General features: G+C 41.8%; 1 long non-coding RNA gene across 1 annotated transcript in view; it reads left to right on the top strand.

Moving 5' to 3' along the window:
- Positions 1 to 223: 223 nt before the first annotated feature.
- The window catches only part of LOC113876460, a 39,511-nt gene continuing 27,157 nt past the window's right edge, over positions 224 to 12,577 (top strand). Inside the window, exon 1 of the long non-coding RNA XR_003506504.1 lies at positions 224 to 370. This is a non-coding gene — a long non-coding RNA (uncharacterized LOC113876460). The remainder of the gene's footprint in view (positions 371 to 12,577) is intronic.

Consider the following 12,577-nt stretch of genomic DNA (forward strand, 5'->3'; position numbering starts at 1 on the left):
CATGGCTCTCAGCGTATTAGGAAGACAGGGGAGAAAGGAGTAAAAAACAAAACAAAGTATGAATTTTGTTTTGAGACTAACAGAGCGGCTTGGTCGTGCTGATTGAGGATGACCAGCAGGTGTGTCTGGGCAGGTGAAGCCCGCTGGGCTGGAGTGGGAGAAGGAGCGAGGAGAGTGAAGTGGTGGGAGGGGGGTTCCAGGAGGAGGGAGAATGTGAATCGCTGGGATGAAACCAAAACGTGTTTCCTGCTTTTTCGAGGGCAATTAATTCAGCCGGATCTAGACAGGAACGGAAGACAGGATGGAAGTGAGCTGCTGAAAGTCTTAGGTGCCTGACGGAAGGTTGCCCTCCCACGTGTCCCTACCAGTTGTAAGTAATGAAACATTTTCTTCTGAAAGAGGAAAAAAAACTCTTGGTTTCACTGATCTGTTTTATTAGTTCTCTGGTCTTTATTTCATTCACTTCTGCTCTGATTTTTAGTATTCCTTTCCTTCTGCTAACTTTAGGCTCATTTCTTCTCTTACAGTTCCTTGAAGAATAAAGTTAGCTTGTTAAGTATAAAGTTAATTTGTTAACAAGTTAGCTTGTTAATTTTCCTTTACAAAAAATGTTATTTATTTTAAATTTTAGGGGAAAAACCTCCAAACTTCTCATTGTCAGTAAATAGAGACAAAGCATGTAATACAGGGCTAAAATAATACCCACAGAACCTTAATTTGTCTAGAAATAAGTAACAGTAAAGTGCTGTTTTCTTTGTGGACTTTCTCCCCAAAAACCTAATTAGTTCACCTTGAAAAATGTTTTGTATTCTAATTTGTATTTATGTTGGAGCTCTATATAAGAAAGATCTTGCTGTTTTTGAAAACTTAAAAAACAAGTTTAATATGTAGTCAGTTTTTTACTGTAGTGGTCAGTTCTGTTAGATATATTCTTATTGTTATGCTATAGAGCAGCAGTCTCCAACATTTTGGGGCCTGGATTTGTGGAAGGCAATTTTTCCAGGGACTGGGGAGGGGGATGTTTCTGGATGATTCAAGTGCATTCATAACAACAACTGGAAAAACTGTGCTGATGGGCACTTAATATTCAACAAGTAAATTCACTTAATTTTTACCATTCTGAGGGCTTTTTTTTTTTTTTTTTCCTGTTTATGGCTCCCCTTGCTGAGCAAATGCTTTTAAAGTCAACGAGGCCCCATTTGTTTAGTTTAGTTTTCCATTACTCTAAGAGGTAGACCAAAAACAGTTGTGATTTCTGTCAAAGCATATTACACCTATATTTTCCTCAAGAGATTTGGATTACTGGCCGTCTATTCAGCTCTTTAATCAATGTGGAGTTTCTTTTTCTCTCTGGAGTGTCTTAATTTCATTCACTTTTTACTTGAGGAACCTCCCGGCTGTTCTGTGTGCTGGCTGTTAACAATCGACATTGCCAGCACCACTGTAGGAGGGTTCCCTTCTCTCCACAACCTCCCCAGCATTTATTGGTTTTAGACCTTTTGCCGATGTCCATTCTAACCTGTGTGAGGTGATACCTCATTGTAGTTTTGATTTGCATTTCTTTTAAGATTTCACAATGTTGAAATATATCCATGTGATTTTTTAGAAAACAGTGAGAGTCAAACTGACCTCCCGAGATCGTCCTCTTGACAGTCTGCTCTGTTTTGAGTTCTTTCTTCGTTACCAACCCAGGGACATTTGTTGAGGGCTGGTGTATTTTACTGACAGCCCCACAGACGTGGTGAATATTAAGTGCCTATGAGAACAGGTCTTTCAGTTGTTGTTACCAACAGTGGCCCACAAGGCGGCAGCACTTCTTAATGCTCCACTGTTTTTCTTTTGCAATTTAGCGTCTATTTTCTATTGGAGAAGAGCTGATTTCCAACGTTGTGTTTGTTATAGGTATACAGGAACTTGATTTAGTTATATATGAACGTTTATCTGGTTTTTTTCAGATTCTTTTCCCATATCGGTTCCTTCCATGTGTTCAGTAGACTTCTGTGTGCTAGTCACTAGGTCCTTTTGGATTCTCTAGTTGATAAGTACTCAGTTCAGTTCAGTCGCTCAGTTGTGTCCGACTCTTTGCGACCCCATGAATCGCAGCACGCCAGGCCTCCCAGTACTATGTGTATGTTAATCCCAACCTCTTAATGTCTCCCTTCCCCTACCTTTTTAAAAAATAAAAATAACTATAAGTGGGTTTTCTAAGCCTGTGAGTTTGTTTCTGTTTATAAATTAGTTCGTTTGAATGAAATGACAGATTCCACCTGTAAGTGACCAGACATTTCTCTTTCCCTCTCTGACAGACTTCACCCAATATGATAAGTCTCTTGATCCATCCACGCTGCGGCCAATGGCGTATTTTCGTTCTTTTTGAGGGCTGAGTGTATTCCAGTGTACAGAGGAGTAGTTACTCTTCATTTCTCTATGGATGGACATTTTGGTTGATGCTGTGTCTTTGATATTGTCAATAGGGCTGCCCTGAAAAGAGGGATGCACGTGTCATTTAAAATTAATCTTCCTTCTGGATCTAAGGCAAGGAGTGGGCTTGCCAGATCACGTGGTAACTCTATAGTTAATGTTTAAAGGAACCTCCATACTGTTTTACTTCATGGCTGCACACCACCCATTTACTTCCCGGCCCAAAGTGTAGGATTCCCTGTTCCCTTCGCCTTCAGCAACATTTAATCTTTGTAGATCTTTGAGAAGATGGACATTCTGAGGGGTGTGAGGTGATACCTTGTTGCCATTTTGATTTGCATTTCTCCAGTAATTAGTTATGCTGAGCATCTTTTTGGTGCTTTATGGCTATCTGGATGCCTTCTTTGGACAAATGTCCATTTAGATCTTTGGCCCATTTTTCTGCTGGGTTGATTGTATTTTTGGTATTGAGCTGCATGAGCCGATTGCATGTTTTGGAGAGAAATTTCTTGTTTCTAAATTCAGTTGCAAACATTTTTTCCCCCTCATTCCCAGTTTTTTTTAAGTTTGGTTTACGGTTTCCCTTGCAATGCAAAAGCTTTTGAGGTTAGAGGCTCTTTTGTCGAGTTTTGTTTAGTTTTTCATTATTTTAACAGTGGATTTGTTAGGAGAAGCATGCTGACTGAAACCACCCACCCTGGCCAGGCACCATAGTAACTATTTGCATGAATTGTTTTACGACAGGAGGTCCTGGTAAGGAACATGGAACTTATAAGCCACCCCCAACCAGAAGAATTCAGGAAAGATCAAAAGGAGACACCTCATATCTGACCACATCCCAGAATCCTTCTTGCTGGCATCCATCTTGGCTGAACAAGGCATGCCTCACTAGGAAGGACTCTGGGTCAGAATGATTGGCTAAAGACAACCCGGACACTAATCCCATCACCATAACACCGGAGACCGCAAGCCTTGTGACAGAGCTGCTCTCCTGGGTTCCCTTACCCTCCTGCTCTCCAGCCGGGTGCCCTTTCCCAAGAAAATCTCTTGCTTTGTCAGCGCATGTGTCTCCTCAGACAATTCATTTCCGAGTATTAGACAAGAGCCCAGTTTCGTTCCCTGGAGGGGTCCCCCTTCCTGCAACGGATCCAAAAGGGCTTGCTGCTGTTTATGTCAAAGTGTGTTTTCCCTATAAATCCCTCAAGAGGTTTAGAGTAATTGTCCCTCTGTTTAGCTCTTCAGTCATTTTCGAGTTATTTTTTTCTGTTGGGGATAGGGAGTGTCATAATTTCATTCACTGTTCTCTTGTTTAAGGAGGCTCCACCCTCTCCTCTGTATGGACTTTTAACAATTTACATTGACAACATCAGTGCAAGAGAATTCCCTTTTCTCCAAAACTTACCAGCCTTTATTGTTTGTGGACTTTTTGACAAAGGTCATTTTGACCAGTGTGAGGTGATTCCTCATTGTAGTTTTGATTTGCATTTCTATACGATTTTAGTGTGTGGAGGCTTTTCATATGATTTAAAAAAAATAACAACAAAACAGTGTAAAACTGACCTGTGGAGATTGCCCTCTTGTCGTCTGCCCTCTTTTGAATTCTTTTTCCAGGACCTGCTTGAGGACATTTGTTGAGGACAGGTGTTTTTTTCCTTACATTCTCGCAGGCCTGGTGAAAACAAGTGTCCAAGTGAAAGTGAAAGTCGCTCAGTCGTGTCTGACTCTTTGCGACCCCATGGACTATACAGTCCATGGAATTCTCCAGGCCAGAATCCTGGAGTGGGTAGCTGTCCCCTTCTTAAGGGGATCTTCCCAACCCAGGGGTCGAACCCAGGTCTCCCACGTAGCAGGTGGATAAGTGTCCCAAGAGCAGAGGCTTTTCAGTGGCTGATACTAAAGTGGCCAGAAGGGGCAGCATTTCTCCCTGCTCCAGCTGTGGGTTTTGTTTTGGTTTAGAGTTTATTTTCTATTGAAGTAGAGTTGATTTCCGATGTTGTGTTTGTTTTAGGTACAGGAACCTGGTTTTGGTATACATGAACATATATCTATTTTGGAGGGAGGAGGTCTTTTCCCATATAGGTTCTTTCAGTGTATTCAGTTGGAGAAGGCAATGGCACCCCACTCCAGTACTCTTGCCTGGAAAATCCATGGACAGAGGAGCCTGGTAGGCTGCAGTCCATGGGGTTGCTAAGTTGGACATGACTGAGTGACTTCACTTACACTTTTCACTTTCATACATTGGAGAAGGAAATGGCAACCCACTCCAGTGTTCTTGCCTGGAGAATCCCAGGGATGGGGGAGCCTGGTGGGCTGCCATCTATGGGGTCACACAGAGTCAGACACGACTGAAGCGACTTAGCAGCAGCAGCAGCAGCAGTGTATTCAATCAGTTCAGTTCAGTCGCTAAGTCATGTCTGTCTCTTTGCAACCCCATGGACTGCAGCACGCCAGGCTTCCCTGTTTATGACCAACTCCCAGAGCTTGCTCACACTCATGTCCGTGGATGCCATCCAACCATCTTATCCTCTGTTGTCCCCTTCTCCTTCTGCCTTCAGTCTTGCCCAGCATCAGGGTCTTTTCAAGTGAGTCAGTTCTTCACATCAGATGGCCAAAGTATTGGAGTTTTGGCATTACTATCAGTCCTTCCAATGAGTATTCAGGACTGATTTCCTTAAGGATGGACTGGTTGGATCTCCTTGCAGTCCAAGGGACTCTCAAGAGTCTTCTCCAATACCACAGTTCCAAAGCATCAATTCTTCGGAGCTCAGCTTTCTTTATGGTCCAGCTCTCACATCTATACATGACTACTGGAAAAACCATACCTTTGACTAGATGGACCTTTGTTGGCAAAGTAACGTCTCTGCTTTTTAATATGCTGTCTGGGTTGGTCATAGCTTTTCTTCCAAGGAGTAAGCATTTTTTAATCTCATGGCTGCAGTCACCATCTGCAGTGATTTTGGAGCCTAGGAAAATAAAGTCTGTCACTGTTTCCACTGTTTCACCATCTATTTGCCATGAAGTGATGGGACCAGATGCCACGATCTTAGTTTTCTGAATGTTGAGTTTTAAGCCAACTTTTTCACCCTCATCTTTCACTTTCATCAAGAGGCTCTTTAGTTCTTCTTTGCTTTCTGCCATAAGGGTGGTGTCATCTGCATATCTGAGGTTATTGATATTTTTCCTGAAAATCTTGATTCCAGCTTGTGCTTCATCTAGCCCAGCATTTCTCATGATGTACTCTGCATCTAAGTTAAATAAGCAGGGTGACAATATACAGCCTTGATGTACTCCTTTCCGAATTTGGTACCAGCCTGTCATTCCATGTCCAGTTCTAACTGTTGCTTCTTGACTTCCATATAGATTTCTCAAGAAGCAGATCAGGTGGTGTGGTATTCCCATCTCTTGAAGAATTTCCCACAGTTTGTTGTGATCCACACAGTCAAAGGCTTTGACATAGTGGATGTAGGCACTAAATTATTGCATTTTTCTAATCCATCTCTGACATAATAGAATCATCAATTTTGTGTAAGAGATTTAAATCTAAAACCTGAAGATGTTTTTAAAACAATATTAACAACTGTTAGATTTTAAAAGAATAACTGAACACGTTTGTCTTCGGTCATTATGCATTGCTTTGTTTCAATCACAGTAATTTTTTCTTCAGTGCTTTGTGATCATACTATTAGGAAAAAGTAAAGGGCTCATTGCTGTGTGATTTTAGTAGATTTGGCTAAACTACTAACAGGGGATCTTAAAAGTATCTGAAGGATTTGATGGCTCTGTATAATGCTCTCCCAGGAGAAGGCAATGGCTCCCCACTCCAGCACTCTTGCCTGGAAAATCCATGGACAGAGGAGCCTGTTAAGCTACAGTCCATGGGGTCGCAAAGAGTCGGACACGACTGAGTGACTTCACTTTCACTTTTCACTTTCATGCATTGGAGAAGGAAATGGCAACCCACTCCAGTGTTCTTGCCTGGAGAATCCCAGGGACGGGGAAGCCTGGTGGGCTGCCGTCCATTGGGTCGCACAGAGTCGGACATGACTGAGGCGACTTAGCAGATGTTTTTCTGGAACTCTCTTGCTTTTTTGATGATCCAGTGGATGTTAGCAATTTGATCTCTGGTTCCTCTGCCGTTTCTAAATCCAGCTTGAACATTTGGAAGTTCATGGTTCATGTACTGTTGAAGCCTGGCTTGGAGAATTTTGATCATGACTTTGCTAGCCTGTGAGATGAGTGCAATTGTGGAGTAGTTTGAACATTCTTTGGCATTGCCTTTCTTTAGGATTGGAATGAAAATGGACCTTTTCCAGTCCTGTGGCCATTGCTGAGTTATTCAAATTTGCTGGCATATTGAGTGCAGCACTTTCACAGCATCATCTTTTAGGATTTGAAAAAGCTCAACTGAAATTCCATCTCCTCCACTAGCTTTGTTTGTAGTGATGCTTCTTCCTAAGGCCCACTTGACGTCCCACTCCAGGATGTCTGGCTCTAGGTGAGTGATCACACCATCGTGATTATCTGGGTCATGAAGATCTTTTTTATATAGCAGTCCTATGTATTCTTGCCACTTCTTCTTAATGTCTTCTGCTTCTGTTAGGTGCATAGGGAAACCCTAAAGGAAAACAAAGATAATCCTCAGGAAAAAAAAAAAACACCAATGTTTGCAAGCAAGGAAAAAGTAAGGAATGCATCCTCCAGACATGCAAACAACTCATGTTGTTCAATTAAAAAAATTTAAAAATGCACCAAAGATCTAAATGGATATTTCTCCCAAATAGGCATCCAGATGGCCATAAAGTACATGAAAAGATGCTCACATCACTAAGTATTAGAGAAATGACAATCAAAACTAGAACTAGAAGTCTTCTCAAGCCTGTCAGAATGGCCTTTGTCAAAAAGTCTACAGACAATAAATAGTGGAGAAGTTTTGGAGGAAAAGCCACTATCTTGCCTTGATGCTGGGAATGTAAACTGCTAACAGCCAGCTCAAAGGAGAGAATGGAGGTTCCTTAAACCAGTGCAAAGCAAATGAAATTACAACACTCCCTAACCCCATACAGGAAAAGAAACTCCAAATCGATTAAAGAACTAAAAGAAGGGAAGATTACTCTGAAAGCTCTTGAGGAAAATATAGGCAGAACACACTTTGACAGAAATGGCAGCAAGTTGTTTTTGGATCCACTCTTAGAATAATGAACAATAAGACCTAACTCAGCAAAAGGGACCTCAGTAACCTAAAAGCTATTGCCCCACAAGGAAAACCCTAAAAAAAGAAAGGCAACATGAAGCATAGGAAAAAAAGCAGTTTGCAACCAAAAATAAAAACTCAGAATTTATCTAGAAAACAGGCAGACAGCTCATAAAGCTCAATGAAAAGAATAATTAAAAAAAAAAAAAACCAACCCAACAGAAAATGATGCCAAAGATCGAAATGAATATTTCACTAAGAAGGCCTCCAGAAGGGCATAGCGCACATAAAAGATGCTCAGCATCACTGTCAGATGAGTGCCAATCAAAGCTGCAAGCGCCAGCCCCCTCTCACAGGCAGAATGGCCATCCTCCAAAAGAGAAACAAAGAGTAAACGTTGCTGAGAAGAGGGGATTCTTCTACACTGGGGGCAGGGATGTCAATGGGCAGTCAGGTCACAAAGGAAAACAGTATGGAGATTCTTAAACCACTAAATGCAGAGTTACCACTCTCTCTGGCAAGCCCACCCCTTGCCTCAGATCCGGAGAAAATCATAATTTAAGATGATACTTGTTCCCTTATATTCAGGGCAGCACGATTGACAATATTCAAGACAGCAAAAGTGAAAGCGTTAGTTGCTCAGTTGCTTCTGACTTTCTGCAACCCCTGCAACCCACCAGGCCCCTCTGTCCATGGGCTTCTCCTGGCAAGAATACTGGAGCGTGTTGTCATGCCCTCCTCCAGTGGATGTTGCCAACCCAGGAATCAAACCTGAGTCTCCTGCATTGCAGGTGGATGCTTTACCACTGAGCCACCATAACATCCAAAGCAGAGCGTCAATCAAAAAGTCCGTCAATAGAGAAATGACGAGTAACTAGTCCATGTAGACACTGGAATACACCCAGTCATCAAAAAGAAGGAAAAAACACCTTGGAAGCAGCATAGATGGACCGAGAGACTCGTCATACACAGTGAAGTCCATCAGAGGGGGGATATCACTTACAGGTGGGATCTATGAATTCATTAAAATGAACTTTGTTAAGAGAAACTCACAGACTTAGAAAACCAGCTTATGATTATCTGAAAAAAATACATAGGGGAAGTGGGACATTAAGAGGTTGGGATTAACACATTAACACACTACTTATTGTCAGATAGATAATCCAAAAGGGCCTCCTGAAGAGCACAGGGAAGTCTACGGAATACACTGAAAGACTTAATTGGAAAAAGTCCCCTTAAAAGCAAAGAATCGATATACGTCTATGTAGAGCTGAATCAAATTCCTGTTAAGTTTAAACAGATAAACAACAGTAAGCAACTCCACACCGATTAAAGTTGTTACCATGATCCCCCAGCAAAAGTGTGGCGCATGAAAAATGCTACCGCCTTGTGGCCATTTTTGGTAAGAACAACAGAAAAGGCTGTGCCTACCTGCACATGTGCCTATGTGCCTATTCCCTGGTGGCTCAGAGGTTAAAGCGTCTGCCTCCACTGCGGGAGACCCGGATTCGATCCCTAGGTCGGGAAGACCCGCTGGAGAAGGAAATGGCAGCCCACTCCAGTATTCTTGCTTGGAGAATCCTATGGATGGAAAAGCCATGTAGGCTACAGTACACGGGGTCGCAATGAGTTGGACACGACTGAGTGACTTCTCTTTCCTTTCTTTCACATGAGCACTTACTCTTCACCAGCCCTGCGGGAATGCAAGGAAAAGACACGTGTCCTCAACAAATGTCCTGGAAAAGAAGTCAAAACAGAGCAGACTGTCAAAAGCCAAACTCGGGAGTTCAGTTTTACTCATACCGTTTTTTGGTTTTGTTTTTTTTAAAGGATTTCAAAATCATGAAATCTTGCAGTAATGAAAGTCAAAACTACAATCACATATCAGCTCACACCAGTAAGAATGGCCTTTGTCAAAAAGTCTACAAACAATAAACAGAGAAAAGGGACCCCTCCTGTACTGATGCTGGCATTGTTAAATTGTTAACGGTCAGTAGGCAGGATAGCATGGAAGTTCCTTAAATAGTGAAAAGAGAATGACGTTACCACTCTGCCTAACCTCATAAAGAAAAAGGAATTCCAGATGGATTGACGATCTCATTGGAGGGGTGATTACTCTCTACCTCTTGAGAAAAATACATGCAGAACGCATTTTGACATAAATCACAGCCAGTTATTGCTGGATCCACCTTTGAGAGTAATGAGACATAAAATGGAAGTGAACAGAAGGGACCTCATCGACCTTAAGGGTTTGCACAGCAAGGGAAATCCTAAATAACAGAAAAAGTCCATCTTCAGATTGGGAAAAGTAAAGGTTTCCAAATGAGGATACCCACAAGAAATTCATCTCCAACACATGCAAACAGCTCATGTAGCTCTACATCAAAAATCCAAACAACCCAATAGAAAAATGGGCCTAAATGGACACTCCTCCAAGAAGGCATCCAGATGGCCAGAGAGCACGTGAAAAGGGGCTCAGGATCCCTGTTAAAGAAATGCCGACCCAAACTGCACCGAGGAATCTTCTCAAACCTGTCAGACGGGCCCTTTTCAAAAAGTCTGCAAACAATAGTGGAGAGGGTTTGAAGAAGAGCTAACTTTTTGATACAGATGCTGGGAATGTAAATTGTTAACAGCCAGAATGGAGAACAGGGAGAAGGTTCCTTAAACAAGAGAAAAGTGAGTGAAATTACAACACTCTCAAAGCCCATGCAGAAAAAGAAACTCCAAATTAATTAAAGAGCTAAATGGGGGGATGATTACCCTAAACCTCTTGAGGAAAATACAGGCAGAACATGCCTTGACATAAATTGCAGCAAGTTCTTTTTGCATCAATTCTCAGAATAATGGAAAAAAATTTTTTAACTCAATAAAAGGGACCTCATTAACCTCAAAACCTTTGGCCCAGCAAGGAAAATACTAAACAAAGGGGGGAAAAAAGTTTGCAACTGAATTTAAAAATGGAATTCACCTCCAAAACATGCAAACAGCAGCTCAATATCAAGAAAACAATCAATTCAATAAAAAAAAAAAAAAAAAAAAACAGGCCAAAGATCCAAATGAACATTTGTTCAAAAAGTTATCTAGATGGCCATAAAGCACCTGAAAAGATGCCCGGGATCACTGTTAGAAAAATGCCAATCAAAACTGCAGTTAGGTATCAGCTCACACGGCTCAGGATGGCCGTCTTCCAAAAGATCTACAAAGAATTAAATGCTGCTGAGGAGCATCTGGCGAGGGGAACAGAGCATCCTCTACTCTGTAGGGTGGGGGTGTACATGGGTGGGTGCAGCCATGAAGGAAAACCATGGAGATTCCTTAAAACACTAAATACAGACTTAACACATGATAAGGCAAGCCCGCCCCTTGCCTTAGATCTGGAGAAAATCATAAAATGATTTTTAAATCATTTAAAATGATTTGTGCACCCCAATTTTCAGGGCAGCACTGTTGACGATATCCAAGACAGAGCATCAACCAGAGTATCCATCAATAGAGAAATGAAGAGACTCTGGAATACACTCGGCTATCCCAAAGAATGAAAAAATGCCATTGTCAGGAGCATGGAGGGACTGAGGTTTATCATATTGAGTGAAGTCAGTCCGAGAGGGAAAGAAATATATCACTGATGGGTACAATCTATAAATTCACACACAGGAACTAATTTATAAACAGACTCACAGACTTAGAAAACCAACTTATGATTTTTTTTTTAAAGGTAGGGGAAGGGGAACATTGAGAGCTTAGGACTGACATATACACACTACTTACTACCAGATATAATCCTAAACGACCGGCTGTTCGCACAAGCAAGTCTGCGGAGCACCCTGCAAGAACCTATTTGGGGAAAGCCCCCTTAATAGAATCGATATATGTCTGTGTATGACTGAATCAAGTTCCTGTAAACCTAAAACAACACAACAACAGAAATCAACTCTACTCCAATAGAAAGTAAAAACTGAAAGTGTTAGTTGTTCAGCCGTGTCTGACTCTTTGGGATCCCACGGACTGTCGCCCGCCAAGCTCCTCTGTCCATGGAATTCTCCAGGCAAGAATACTGGAGGGGGTTGCCATTCTCTTCTCCAGGGATCTTCCTGACCCAGGGATTGAACTCGGGTCTCCTGGATTGCAGGCAGATTCATTACTTTCTGAGCCACCAGGGAAGCCCAATAGAAAATTAAAATTAGCCAGGGAAAAAAAACAAAAAACAAAAAAAACCCCAAAAAACCCCAGTGTGGAGCATGAAGAAATGCTGCCGCCTTGTGGCCGCTTTTGGTAACAACAATGGAAACCTCTGTGCTAATGGGTACTTAAAAGTCAGTCACCAAGCCTGAGGGGATGTGGGAAAAAACACCTATCCTTAACAAATGTCCTTGGGGAGGTTCTGGAAAAAGATTTCAGATGAGGGCAGATGGTCAAGAAGACAACCTCGAGAGATCATTTTTGCTCACAGTGTTGTTTCTTTTTAATCACACGAAAAACTTTCAACATCATGAATCTTATAAAAATGCAAATCAAACTACAACGAGGTATCAGCTCATACCTGTCAGAATGGCCTTTGTCAAAAAGTCTACAAACAATACATTCTAGAGAGGTTGTGGAGAAAAGGGAACACTCCTACACTGATGCTGCCAATGCATGTTGTTAACAGCCAGGGTGGAGGAGAGGGTGGAGGTTCCTTAAACAGAAAAAAGTGAAAGAATTTACATCTGTCCCTAACCACTTGCGGAAAAAGAAACTCCAAATCAATTAAAGAGCTAAATGGAGGGACTACGCTAAACCTCTGGAGGAAAATATACGCAGAACATGCTTTGACATAAGTCGCAGCAAGTTCTTTTTGAATCAACTCTTACAAGAGGGAAAATGAAAGCAAAACTCAACAAAAGGGACCTCATTAACCTCAAAAGCTTTTCAACAGCACGGAAAACCCTGAAGGAAAGAAGACAAACCTCAAAATGGGGGGAG

The sequence above is a fragment of the Bos indicus x Bos taurus genome, chromosome 18, assembly GCF_003369695.1.
Source record: "Bos indicus x Bos taurus breed Angus x Brahman F1 hybrid chromosome 18, Bos_hybrid_MaternalHap_v2.0, whole genome shotgun sequence".
NCBI lineage: Eukaryota > Metazoa > Chordata > Mammalia > Artiodactyla > Bovidae > Bos > Bos indicus x Bos taurus.